Source organism: Apodemus sylvaticus, chromosome 23 (genome assembly GCF_947179515.1).
Source record: "Apodemus sylvaticus chromosome 23, mApoSyl1.1, whole genome shotgun sequence".
Lineage (NCBI taxonomy): Eukaryota > Metazoa > Chordata > Mammalia > Rodentia > Muridae > Apodemus > Apodemus sylvaticus.
The window spans coordinates 37,379,993-37,392,870 of NC_067494.1; the positions used below are offsets into that span (position 1 = coordinate 37,379,993).

The window sequence follows — 12,878 nt, forward strand, 5'->3', positions numbered from 1 at the left end:
TACACTAGAAGAGGGCATCCAATCTCATTACAGATGGTTGTGAGCCACCATGTGGTTGCTGGGATTTGAACTCATGACCTCTGGAAGAGCAGTCAGTGCTCTTAACTGAGCCATCTCCCAGCCCCCATTTTTTAATTTGCATGCATTTCCATATTTGGCCAGAAAATTTATCTTTCCTTCCTTCCTTCCTTCCTTCCTTCCTTCCTTCCTTCCTTCCTTCCTTCCTTCCTTCCTTCCTTCTTTCTTTCTTTCTTTCTTTCTTTCTTTCTTTCTTTCTTTCTTTCTTTCTTTCTCTCAACATTTATTAATTTATTATATAATTACACTGTGGCTATCTTCAGACACACCAAAAGAGGGCATCAGATTCCATTACAGATGGTTGCTGGGATTTGAACTCATGACCTCTGGAAGAGTAGTCAGTGCGCTTAACTGCTGAGCCATCTCTCCAGCCTTAGCCAGCTCTTAAAGAAGGTCAAAGTAAGAATTACGGTTCCATAGCAGTTGTCTAGGAATGGCAGGAGGAGTTCTGCAGAGTGCAGGCAGGGATGGTACTGACTATATCTTATTCCTTGGCCCCGTCCTAGCTTCTTGGCCCTTGGTTGGTGTAAATGTAAGTTCAGACTTCCACATATTTAACTGATAAGTCACAGAACATCAACTTAGAGTCAGTCATTTCACTTGGGCTAGGAATGGATCCTAGAAATGGTAACTCCGGCTGTAGTTGGTAGAACATGATGCTATCCTATCCATTCCTGGTTTCTTGGTTAACATCGAAACTAAAGTGCCTCTTTGTTGTGTGTCCATGTTGTCAACATCTGTAAGGGAAGCCCACTGTCTGCATTGAGAGCGACCCAAAGGCAGGAGGAAGAGATCTAGTAGCCCACATCCAGATAACTCCATAAACCAGGAGTTGTGTTTGTTTGAAAGGGAACAGACTGGTTGGAGGTAGCTGTGTTGTGTGTCTCCTGCCCGAAGAAGCTCTCCCAGGAATTTGCCCTGGCCTCTCCTTTGCTGATTTGATTTGTAATATAGATTGCTTTTTACCCTTTTTAAAAGAAACGAAAAGGTGTTTGGCGGTTAATGGGGTTTCCGGACTCCCACGTACAGCACGCCAGGTCTACACCAAACCACAGTGCAGGTGACTTGTTTTTCTTTGCGTCCAAGCTGTGTGTTTTAAGGAGAAAAAAAAAGGAGGTTTTGTTGATTCCAACAAGGACAAGAATTAGCAAAAGCCTGTGACACAAAATACTTGGTTGAAGTTTCTAAGTGGAAAAAAAAAAAAAGATTCTGAACTTCTTGCCATCAGAACATTCCAGAAATAGCAATGCAGGAGTGAAATAAATACAGTCACTAGAGGTTGGGACACCATGGGCCCACTAACCTGGAGTACACGGGAGAGACCGGAAGATTAGAAGTTCAAGGCCAGCCTGTGCTACATGAGACCCTGACTCAAAAATAAAAATGGTGGGGCTGGGGATAGAGCTCAATGCTCACAGCTCTTGCCATTCTTTTAGAAGACCAAGTTCAGTTCCCAGTACCCTTTTTTTAAGAGGGGGACGTTTCAAGACAGGGTTTCTCAGTGTAGCCCTGGCTATCATGGAACTTGCTCTGTAAACCAGATTAGCCTGGGACTCAGAGACCGCCCCTAGCCGCTGCCTCACCACCACCTCCACCACCTGCCACCATCCCGCTAACAATCCCCTGTAACTCCAGCTCCAGGGGATCTGGTGCCCTCTTGTGGCCTCTGTAGGCATTGCATGCATTGCACGTTTTATGTTCAGGAAGGAAGCAGTGTATACTGTATCCACTTTGGAGAGCGCTATAATTTTGCTATGTAGGCTGAGCTTCTGTGGAGCTCCCTTCCATCCGCCTGCCTCTCCTGAGAGCTGGATCATTCCCGGCTGGCTAATTTTTGCAGGCGTTTACTGTTTCTTTTGCCCCGCCTAGTGTTATCCAGTGTATCCCTGCACACCGGGACAGAAGCCTCAGCCTCCTGAGCAGCTGCGATACTTAGCACTGCCACCACACCCGGCCATCTTTAAAGGACTTAGCCCGCAGTGTCTCCATCCCTCCTCCTCTGCCGATTCTAGCAGCTTTGCCACCGGCTCACTAGGGCAAGGTTTGGGTTCTGATACGTGCTCTCGGGGCCAAACACTCTATGGTCATGTGACTAGCTCCCTCAGAAGACCCCCACATGAGTAATCTTTAAGCGGGCAGGACCCTCCACCTGGGGATAATTACAGCCATAAATCTTCCAAGTTACAAAATTGTTCTCAGGGTTGAAAGCGGATTGTCGAAGTCAGCGGGGACTTCGCGTAAGGCGCGCTGCCTTGGATAAATGTGAAGCTCTCTTCACTCCTGCCCTACTCTTCTTCCTTAGAAAAGAAGTAATCGCCCGGCAGTGGTGGCCTTTAATCCCAGCACTCTGGGAGGCAGAGGCAGACGGATTTCTGAGTTCGAGGCCAGCCTGGCCTACAAAGTGAGCTCCAGGACAGCCAGGGCTACACAGAGAAACCCTGCCTTGAAAGACCAAAGGGAAAAAGAAAAGGACTCATTTTTTCCGCATAGTGTGAGCATTTGGGATGATGCTTTGAGTACAGCAGAAGCATGAGAAAATCTTTGTGAACTGTGAAAACCTTTTATGAAATTCTCTCCACCCTTCACCCTGGGCCTTCACGGCAGGTTTATTTTCTCTTAGGAACGCTGGCGTTTCACACTTTGGTCTTTCGGCTCTTCCTTCAAGTCGGTCTTTGTCTTGACAAATGCATATATTAGATTAATTTATGAGGCCAGAAAACATTAAAGGTTAGACACCTAGCCTGAAGATTTTGTCTTGAGACCCCCTCACACGAATCTCGTAATGCCTGTCTTCCCCCCCCCACCCCAGAAGCACCCCACCGCACACTCCCGTGATGCTCCCTCTGGTCACTCAGAGAGGTGCACCCCAGCGCGCACTCCTGTGATGCTTGCCCCACTGCACACTCCCGTGATGCTTGGTCTAGTGCCAGCCTGCCTGGGACCCAGCTGTGAACACACATCTGGAGCCCACAGCAGGGCATCAGGAGCCTGCTGTGCATCTCTTTACTTTGAGACAGGGCTCTCTTCACCTTTCAGCTACACTGTCTAGCCAGCAAACTCTCTAGATCCTCCTGCTCCCCCATACTCTGGAGTCACAGGCAAGTACAGCCAAGGGTGGTTGTTTGTTTGTTTGCTTGTTTGTTTGTTTTTATTAGATATTTTCTTTACTTATATATCAAATGTTATCCCCTTTCCTCATTTCCCCCCAACCCCCCCAATCCAATCCCCCCTCCCCCTGCTCACCAACCCCTCCCTCCCACTTCCCTATCCTGGCTCCTGGTATTCCTCTACACTGGGGCAGCGATCCTTCACAGGACCAATGGCCTCTCCTCTCATTGATGTCTGACAAGGCCATCCTCTGCTACATCTGTGGCTGGAGCCATGGGTCCCTCCATGTGTACTCTTTGGTTTATGGTTTAGTCCCTGGGAGCTCTGGGGATAATGGTTGGTTCATATTATTGTTCCTCCTATGGGGCTGCAAACCTCTTCAGCTCCTTGGGTTCTTTCTCTAGCTGCTCCACTGGGGACCCTGTGCTCAGTCTATTGGTTGGCTGTGAGCCATGGGAATTTTGATCCACCTTCTAAGAAGGATGGAAGTATCCACACTTTGGTCTTCCTTCTTCTTGAGCTTCATGTGGTCTTTGAATTGTATCTTGGGTATTCCGAGCTTTTGGGCTACTATCCACTTAGCAGTGAGTGCATACCATGTTTGTTCCCTTGTGACTTGAGTCACATCACTCAGGATGATATTTTCTAGTTTCATCCAGTTGCCTAAGAATTTCATGAATTCATTGTTTTTGATAGCTGAGTAGTACTCCATTGTGTAAATATACCACATTTTCTGTATCCATTCCTCTGTTGAGGGACATCTGGGTTCTATTGTAAATAAGGCTCTGGAGTATATATTATAAATAATACTCTGGAGTCACAGGCAAGTACAGCCCAGGGTGTTGTTGTTTTTAATGTGATTGCTTAGTATTTGAACTCACATCGTTATCCTTGCAGAGCAAGCTGCCCTGTCCACTGAGCTACCCCCATAGCCTTCAGAATGTGGTGTTTCATTTTTCTTTTTTTTTCTTTTCTAAATTCTTTGTTTACATTCCAAAACGCTTTTCCCTTTCCCAGTTACCCCCTCCCCATATGTCCCATAAGCCTTCTCTACACCCATACTCCAATCACCTCCCTCCTTTTTCTCTGTCCTGGTACTCACCTACAACGCTGGAAGCCTTTCCAGGATCAGGGCCCTCTCCTTACTTCTTCATGGGAGTCATTTGATATCCTACTTGTGTTCAGGGCTTCTGGGCTAATTAATATCCACTTATCTGTGATTGCATTCCATGTATATTCTTTTGTGATTGGGTTACCTCACTTAGGATAATATTTTCCAGTTCCAACCATCTGCCTACAAATTTCATGAATTCATTGTTTTTAATTGCCGAGTAGTATTCCATTGTGTAAATATACCACATTTTCTGTATCCATTCCTCCATTGAGGGATATCTGGGTTCTTTTCAGCTTCTGGCTATTATAAATAAGGCTGCTATGAACATAGTGGAGCATGTGTCCTTATTGCATGCCGGGGAATCCTCTGGGTATATGCCCAGGAGTGGTATAGCAGGGTCCTCCGGTAGTGTCACGTTCAGTTTTCTGAGGAACCTCCAGACTGATTTCCAGAGTGGTTGTACCTTCTTGCAATCCCACCAGCATTTTTCTTACTGGCTGTTCATTGTATATAATGCAAGCAGAGCCATAAGCTATGACTTAGTCACCAGCCGGCCAGCCTCACTGGTCCCTGCACACATCTGGATCTCTTTGTGAAGCTGCGGTGAAATCCCACTCCCTGGTTAACCAAAACCCACTCACCAAATGCCCTGGGGATTGTTTCAGTCGCATCTTGTTTTTCTCTCACGTATTCCGGGTTTAGGCAGAGCTTTAAACAGTGTAGGCCTATTCCTGGATGTGGTTTTTGGTATGTCAAAGGTATCAGAATTTGTGTGGGAGTTTTTCACTCAAAACCAGAACTCTTTAGGAACGTTGGAATTGACTTTGTAGAAAGTCGCTCTGGTGATGTGGGATGTCAGCTTTGGCGTTGGCTTTGAATACAGAGGGCACTGACCTGGACCTGTGATCTCGGAGTAGGATAGGAGGCTGGGAGGCAGAACAGTCTCCTCAACTTTCCCCTGCAGCAAGCCGTCTGCCTTCACCTTCCCAAAGCTGGGATTACTGAGGTGTGGTTTTACTTGATGCTGGGACTCACCCCCCAGGATATCATGCATGTTAAACCAGCATTCTGCTAACTGGTCTACATCCCCATGCCCCCATTAACTGTTGAGACATCCCTCTTGCAGATGGAGTACAGTCTTTGTACCGGTGATCTGTGCAGGGGTTCCTTCAGTTGCATTGACTGACACTCTGGACTCGCAGGCACTCAGCGCTGTGACCCAGAACCCCTGGCATGGCGGACTCTTACTGTTCCTGGTATCTTCTTCTTCATTTCCCCTGTCAATCATTCTGTCCTGCCTCAATCCTAAACGCATCCTGAAGGCACTGGGTAACTTATCGGAATTGTTTGCATTCCTGATAATGCCAATAGCCCTTGACCCAGAAGCATAATTTCCCGTCTCATCCCATTGTCTAGCCCAGTGGTTCTCAGCATCCCTAATTCTGTGACCTTTTACTACAGTGCCTCATGCTGCCGTGACCCCCAGCCATAAACATCATTCCATTGCTGTTTCATAACTGTAATTTTGCTACTGCTATGAGTGGTATTACAAATATCTGTGTTTTCCAATGGTCTTAGGTGACCCCTGGGAAGGGGTCTCGGATCCCCAAAGGGCTCATGACTCATGGGTCTGCTGGTCTAAGAGGAGAGGAGAGGAGTGCTTCAGCTGCAGGTGGTGTTGCCGGAGGGAGGTAGAACACTGATCACTGATACGCCTTACAGTACTGATGAAAAGCTTTGTGTTTTAAGGAAGAGTTGTTTGAAATGTTCTGCTTCTGTTCCTTGAATCAAGGGTGGTGTTTGAGTTGCCATTGGGTCTCTGGTCCTATCTTGTAAATACGGCAGCAAATACAAGCCTAGTAGCAAATAGGAATAATGAAAAGCTGGCGTATTTACAAAGTTAAGTAAGGACACCTTCATTTCCCTATTCCTCTCAGTAAGCTCTGTACCTAGGCGTCTTTCTGATATTTTGGAAGTGAGTCTAGTCTCTTAACCGTTGAGCCGTCTTTGCAGCCCAAGCCGTGTCTGTTTTCCGTGGAGAGGTGGACTCACCAGACTGCAGTTATTTTTATTTGTGTGTGATAAAAACAAAAGCAGAAAAAAAAGTCAGGGAGGGTTAAAAGAAACTGTTATTTCTCTAATGTCAGGATGGACTTTTACTATACATCACCGTGTTTATTCTTTACCACTTCATTCTCTTATAAAAAACAAAGTTATTAAGGAAATTATTTCAGTCCGTGAGATTTAAGAACAATGCCCTCCTCTGTTCTTGGACACGTGTACTCCCGTCTCGGGCACACATGTGTCCCCATGTTACATGGTGGAGCTTCAGGGGCTCGGGGTGAGGTATGTCTTTTGATATTTTTTTTTCCTATCCAGGTTGCATTTAATTATCCCAAGTTACCATATATAAACTTGGCAATGTCTACAGTATATTTCTGGCAAGTGTTAGGAATTAAAGGAAAAGTCCAGAGCTTTAACCGTTGGTTTGAAACAGGAGAACAAACGTTCACGAGAAAGTTGGCCTTGGGGAGTTGCAACACATCTTGATGAATGCTTTGGTTCTGTGGCTGGTGCCTGTAGAAACCAGTCATGCCGGAGACACCTCCAAAATATTTCTACAGCTGCTTCGATAACTTTGGCAGTGTTTTGGATTGCCTGCAGGATTCACTTCTGAAGTGCTGTACGGTTCTTTCTGTTGTTTGCACGAATGCTCGCACCCCTGTGGCCTTCTTGGTATGCTTAGGGGAGAGAATCACATCAGCACTGTGTGTCTCTGCCAGTAGAGGTCACTGTGCCCCCGTGGAAGGCGACCAGGGCTGCCGTGGTGCCTTAGAGCCAGTTATCACTGCTATGTCTGAGGGCTTACGCCTCCCACTCCACAAAGTCACCCTTAAACGCATCCCCTTGCCAGTGGATGAAGCTCTATGCAGTCATTGACATCTTCCCATCACAGACGTGGGCAAGTCAGCTGATCCCACGCGCATGCGTGCTGAGCTGAGTTGCGTGCTGGCTGCCTCCCTCGCAGTCACGTGCTCATCACTCCTGCCCTGTTAGTCTCTGAGGTGTCTGCTGGGAGAGTCCCTTAAAAGATAGCCACGCTGTGTAAGTCTCGGGCTAGCCTGGTGGTCTCGGTAAGAGGAGCGCACTGGAAGCGACATGCCTGGGACTTAGCACATGCTACCGCAGCCAGTGGCACAGGACACGCTGATGCTCTCGGGTCCTTCCAGTGCCACCATCTTCACCTGGGTGACGACTGAGACCCGGTCTGCCCCTCTTCTTTCTGGTGCCCTCGTAGCTACCTTCTCCGCGCACCGGTTTGAGAGCACCAGCCTCCTGATGCGGTCAACCAAGGTAGCACCCTAAAAGCCTGAAGCCCTGGGATGCAGGGAGCACTCAAGCTGCTGATCACGTCAACTTTCTAAGTAAACTCCAAGCAGAACAGGGCATAATAATTCTAACACCCTAGGGATCAAAAGAGCTTATTTTGTGTTCTCTCTAATTAACCCATAGGGTTATTTTTTTTTTTTTTCTGATTCCATATCAAGGAACAAGATAGGTATATGACCACTAATTACTTAAGTTTTCTTTTTCCTCTTTTTTCTTTGAAGTTGTTCCTGTGCTTATTCAGTGAGCTTCCCTCTGCTGGTCCAATATTCTCTTCTGGAGTAATCACCTGCAGCTACCCTTCTTAGTGAGTTGTGTTGATGTGTTACTATTTATCTATTATGTATTCAAGAGTTGTGGTTCCAATGGAAGACATGATATATATATATATTTATATATATAATATATATACACACACACATATATGTATATCATGTGTATCTTATATATACACATGATATACATATATGTGTGTATATATAAGATTTCATGGTAATATTTCAATATACTGGTGAATTTTTTTTTTCATGTTAGAAATCTGCCTTGTTGATTTTAAGGAAATGGTGTTCAACTCAAGAATTCAGAACAATAATGGTCCCATTTATATGTTGTATTCCTTAACTGCCTGCAGCTACTACGAACTGGGTTGCTGGAACAGAAGCTGAGGGATGGATGGGGAAGGGGCGAAAAGAAAGAAGGCCAGGACAATGTTTCACTGATCAAGGCCCCAACTTTAATGGCGGTCAGACCTTTTAACAGTTTGGGCAAGCCCTTCCCCCTCAGACTCCGGGCTGAGTTCCAGCAGAAATCGTCTAGCTTCGCTTGGCGGTCCTTGTCTCTGCTGCTCTGGCGGCAGCTGGGTGGGTCACCTGCTTAATTCAGGAATTCATAGACCTGGAGGAACAAAGAGCTTAACCTTCTCTGAGCTTCTCCACCCTAGGATAAAAATTCCTGCTTTAACCTACTTCCCTATTATGTCCTAAAGGCAGATTCCTACCTGAAGCCAGGAATTGTCCTTGGCCAATGTCAAGTTCCTACCATGCTATGATCCCAAATATGGCTCTGTACATTTATATAAAACAGAAATCTGGCCACCAAAGTCTCTGTAATTGAAAGTTCCCATATACCAGTTCTGGGTGAGGCAGCCCAATGTGTGTCACGGGAGCATTTTAAGTAATTTTTTTTTAAAAAAAAATCTTAATTACTTGTATTCGTGTGAGGGCTCACACACACCAGGACATGCATCTGGAGTTAGAGGACGACCTGGAGGAGTCGGGTTCGTTGTGCTCATGTTGTCAGGATTGGTGGCTGGCTCTCTTACCTGCTAAGCCATCTTTTGTAGTCTCTATGTGGTCTGGAGGCGTGGGGCTGGCTGTCAACTTTTAAAATGGATTTTTAAAGCCGGTGCTCTGATTTGTCTGTAGGCATTGCCTATGGGTAGGTGAGGTAGACCAGTTGTCCTGAGGCATGACATGCCCAGTTCACTACAGTCTGTTGTTGGACGCTTGAGCTAGGGGGGTTTCTGTAGGGATGGTACAGATTCCTTAGAGGAGACAGAGTCCACAAACTGCAGTTCCTCCTCCATTAACTAAAGAGCCTGATATTTCTAAGATGAGGTGTTAAAAACTGTGTCCATTAGCTATCCCCTGCGAGACCGTACTGTATTGACAGTTGAGATTCAGAGAGCCAGGCCAAGTCCGTTTACTCAGATGCTCCAGGGTTTGGGGGAAAGCAAGGACTTTTTTTGGAATATGTTATTATCTCAAAAGTTAAATGATGGGGTGGGGGGATTGGAGAGGGGCAAAACAAATAATTGATTTTCAGTATTCTCTGCATTTTATAAGTTTAGTACATAAGACTATTGTATATGAAATAGTACTTTCCCAGCTTATTTTAATTTTTCTGCTTGATGTTGTATTGAAGTTTGTTTGATCAATAGTCTTTTACAGAAACTCAGGGAAGTTGCCTTGAGGAATATTTAGATACATTTCAGTAATTCTGAAATGGGTATCTGTAAAATTTTTTTAATATTGAGATTTATTGAAATTTTATTTCTAAAACTTCAATCTTACAGTGCTTTTATTAGATATTAATGGAAGTATTTGAAGGAAGTTATTTCTTAAATTTATGCAGTCTTTTTTTTCCCCCTGGTATATGGAAGCTCTAAAATGTATCTATTCATTTACTAAGCTTTCAACTTGACTCTAGCCTGAGATTCTTTTCCCAACAGTTAGTTCATTCATTCGGTCATTCATTTCAGCAGCTACGTGAGGACCAGGCACACGTGGAAATAAAACAGATCTTTGCTCTTGAGCAGTTTCCGGGGCGATTTCAAGGCAATCCTATAGCCAGACAACTGACTGGACTCACCTGTCTGTCCCGGGATGAAGCAGTGTCCTTCCGGGACACCCAGGATGAACCAGCCATGGCAAAGGCTGACTTGGGCAAAGGGAAGGGTGCAAAGTCTCCTCGTGGCTTGCCAGAGGTCAGGTGTGTCACTCAAAGCACTCACGGTTGAGTGGATAAAGCCCAGGGCACAGGCACACTCACTCCCTTACAGTACAAGTAACGGGACACGGGAGTCATAATAGAGGTGGCCTCTGAGGTGGGTCCCAGACCCTCTCCCCTCCTCCCTGCCTTTCCCTCCCCCTCCAGCCTTGATGAGGAGGGCTGTGCTTGTGCTGGGTCAGAAGGAAAGCATTATTATTCCCCCTTACCCTTTCAGTGATTCACGCTCAGACACCACACCTGCACACATCTGTTCTACACGTAAAAGGTCAGACCACAATATTTCTCAAACTTTGATCATTTAAATATTTGTTAGATATTAATGATGCACGACAATGGGTTTCATTAGCACAAGTTTTCTTACATTTACATCAAATTCACCTGTTAGTCACTTTTGTCCCTGTCACAACCCTCTGGCTAACCTTCCTGCCCTTCCTGTTCCCAGCTAAGCTTCCCACCGCTTTCATGTCTTCTGCGTCCCCACCTGTCCCCTTTGTGACTCAGTGAGTCCCATTAGGGTTGTTTCCAAGACCTAGGTAAGGGAAAAGCAACCTTGCCTTTGGAGCTGAGCTCGCTGCCTGCCCCTGGTGGAATAGCTGGTCAGCGCTCAGCGGCTGTGTGTAGCTAGCTCTCCAGAATGTAAGAGAGCAGCTGAGATACGGAAAGCCCAGAACGCTCTGGATCTGCTGTTCGAGTTACTAGATTTTGAAAAGAAAGAGGATTAAAGGTAGTAGACTCTAGGAGACCCAGGCCCCAGTCGCAGTGGGCGGTCATTCTTAAGCACCTTGCAAAGCAGAGGGAAACGGGATTGAATGGGAGAGAGATGAAAGTGGTCCTCCCTTTTTTTCCTCTTACCAGACCTTTAGACACTTTACCAAACTTTTGTTCAGCATCTGTGTCAGGTGTGGGCAGGAAGCCTGCCACGAAAGGCCAGGCCTCCGCCATCTTGTATTCATTGTTGAGAACAGGGAGCGTGTCGACACAAAGCCATTCATGCAACAACCCAGCCGCAAGAACTAGGAGCCTATTCAGAAGTTTCCCTGAGAGGCGGAAGCCACAATGTGTCTCCATAGAGCAGAACAAGGAGGCAGCTCTGTGTCGAGAAAAGCCAGCACGGTTCTCGAAGACCTGGCACTAGTGAGCAAGTCACTGGGAGGTTGTGGAGGAGCCTCGACGGCTCTTCCTTAGCCAGGGTAGCCTTGCTGCGATGCCTGATGTGGTAAGGTTATACCTGTGCCTAGCAGGCAGGATTCAGCCACAGGCGCTCACCATCTCCATGAGGCCTTGACATTCCTTCAGAGCGGCAGACCTTGTCTTCCTGATGGGACAACAGGCCGTGAGGCTGGGGCTAGAGCCCTGTACTGTCTGAGATCCTTGAATGAAGTCATCTTGGGACTCAGCAACTTCATGTGTTATAGCCGAAAGTAGGGCCCTCAGGAGATTCCCCAAGTAAGAACTCTCGTTTGCTAACTCGGAAAGGAGAGGGGACAGTGACAGGTGCTTGCTGTGCTCCCCGTGGTAATGGAGAGGGAGGCTTTGCAAATCCTCTTGGATTTGCCTGGATTTTGAAAATGGGAGGAGGGGCGGGGACTGAGGACAACCACAGCTTTGATGGCAGTGCAGTTCTACAGGCATCCTCCCCAAAAAGCAGAGTGAAGACGCCAGCCATTTAGAGCAAGTACCTGCTTTTTTTGTTTTGGTTTTGGTTTTTTCAAGACAGGGTTTCTCTGTATAGCCCTGGTTGTCCTGGAACTCGCTCTGTAGACCAGGCTGTCCTCGAACTCAGAAATCCGCCTGCCTCTGCCTCCCAGAGTGCTGGGATTACAGGCGTGTGCCACCACCGCCCGTCAAGCAAGTACCTGCTAACAGCAGGGAATAAAAACTCCTTGGGAACCTGAGGAAACTTAACTTATGCGAAGATGAAGAGGTGGTGTTAGTTTTCCTGCAGGCACTTGGCACACACCCGCAGCTAGCAGCTCGGCATTTGGAATGCTGAGGTAGGGAGATTGCCTCCAGGTGAAGGCCAGCCTGGGGTACATCATGAGATGCATGCACATACGCACTGTCTCCAGAACAATAACAAAAAGTCAGTTTCCACTCGAGTTCCACGGGTGAAGGACTCAGAAAGGGTCTTACAGCTGGGGTTGCCAGTTCCTAAAAAACAACAGGCAGACGCCCTCTTAAACTCAAATTTCAGGGAAAATGCATTTTAATGTAAGAGTGACTGAAATCCATACTTAACTGGGCAGCCTCCATTTCAGTTTACATTTATCATCGGAGAAACCTAGAGTCAGGACGAGTGTGTGTGTATATTTGTGTGTGTGTGTGTGTGTGTATGTGTGTGTGTGCGCACACACATGCATGTGGGGGCCAGAGGTGATGCCGGGTATCTTCCTTAGTGATTTTCCACTTAACATGGAAGGGACAGGCCAGATGTCTCCATATTAGCTAGTCTGGCCAACCAGCTTGCTGTGGGATCAAGCCAGAGACCACAGGATAGCCCCCTGTCATCTGCATGGGTGCTGGGAATTCGAACTCTAATCCCCATGCTTGCTTGGCAAGTGATGTGCTTTGTACTTCTTGGCTTTATGTGCATATGTACTTTATCTGCATACATGTTTTGCCTACATGTGTCTCACATGCATGAAGTACCCACAGAGTGCAGAAGAGGCTGTCGGATCTC

At 46.6% G+C, this 12,878-nt stretch overlaps 1 protein-coding gene across 3 annotated transcripts in view; it reads left to right on the forward strand.

Annotated features, from left to right (window-relative positions):
- Scaf8 (SR-related CTD associated factor 8) overlaps positions 1–12,878 on the forward strand; it is a 210,505-nt gene that overhangs the window by 106,700 nt on the left and 90,927 nt on the right. Inside the window, exon 21 of one of the 3 annotated variants that reach the window (XR_007975251.1) lies at positions 7,912–7,994. The exons of the other annotated variants lie outside the window; for them this stretch is intronic. The gene's annotated coding sequence lies outside the window, so the exon portion shown is untranslated. The remainder of the gene's footprint in view (positions 1–7,911; positions 7,995–12,878) is intronic. 3 annotated transcript variants of the gene reach the window in all.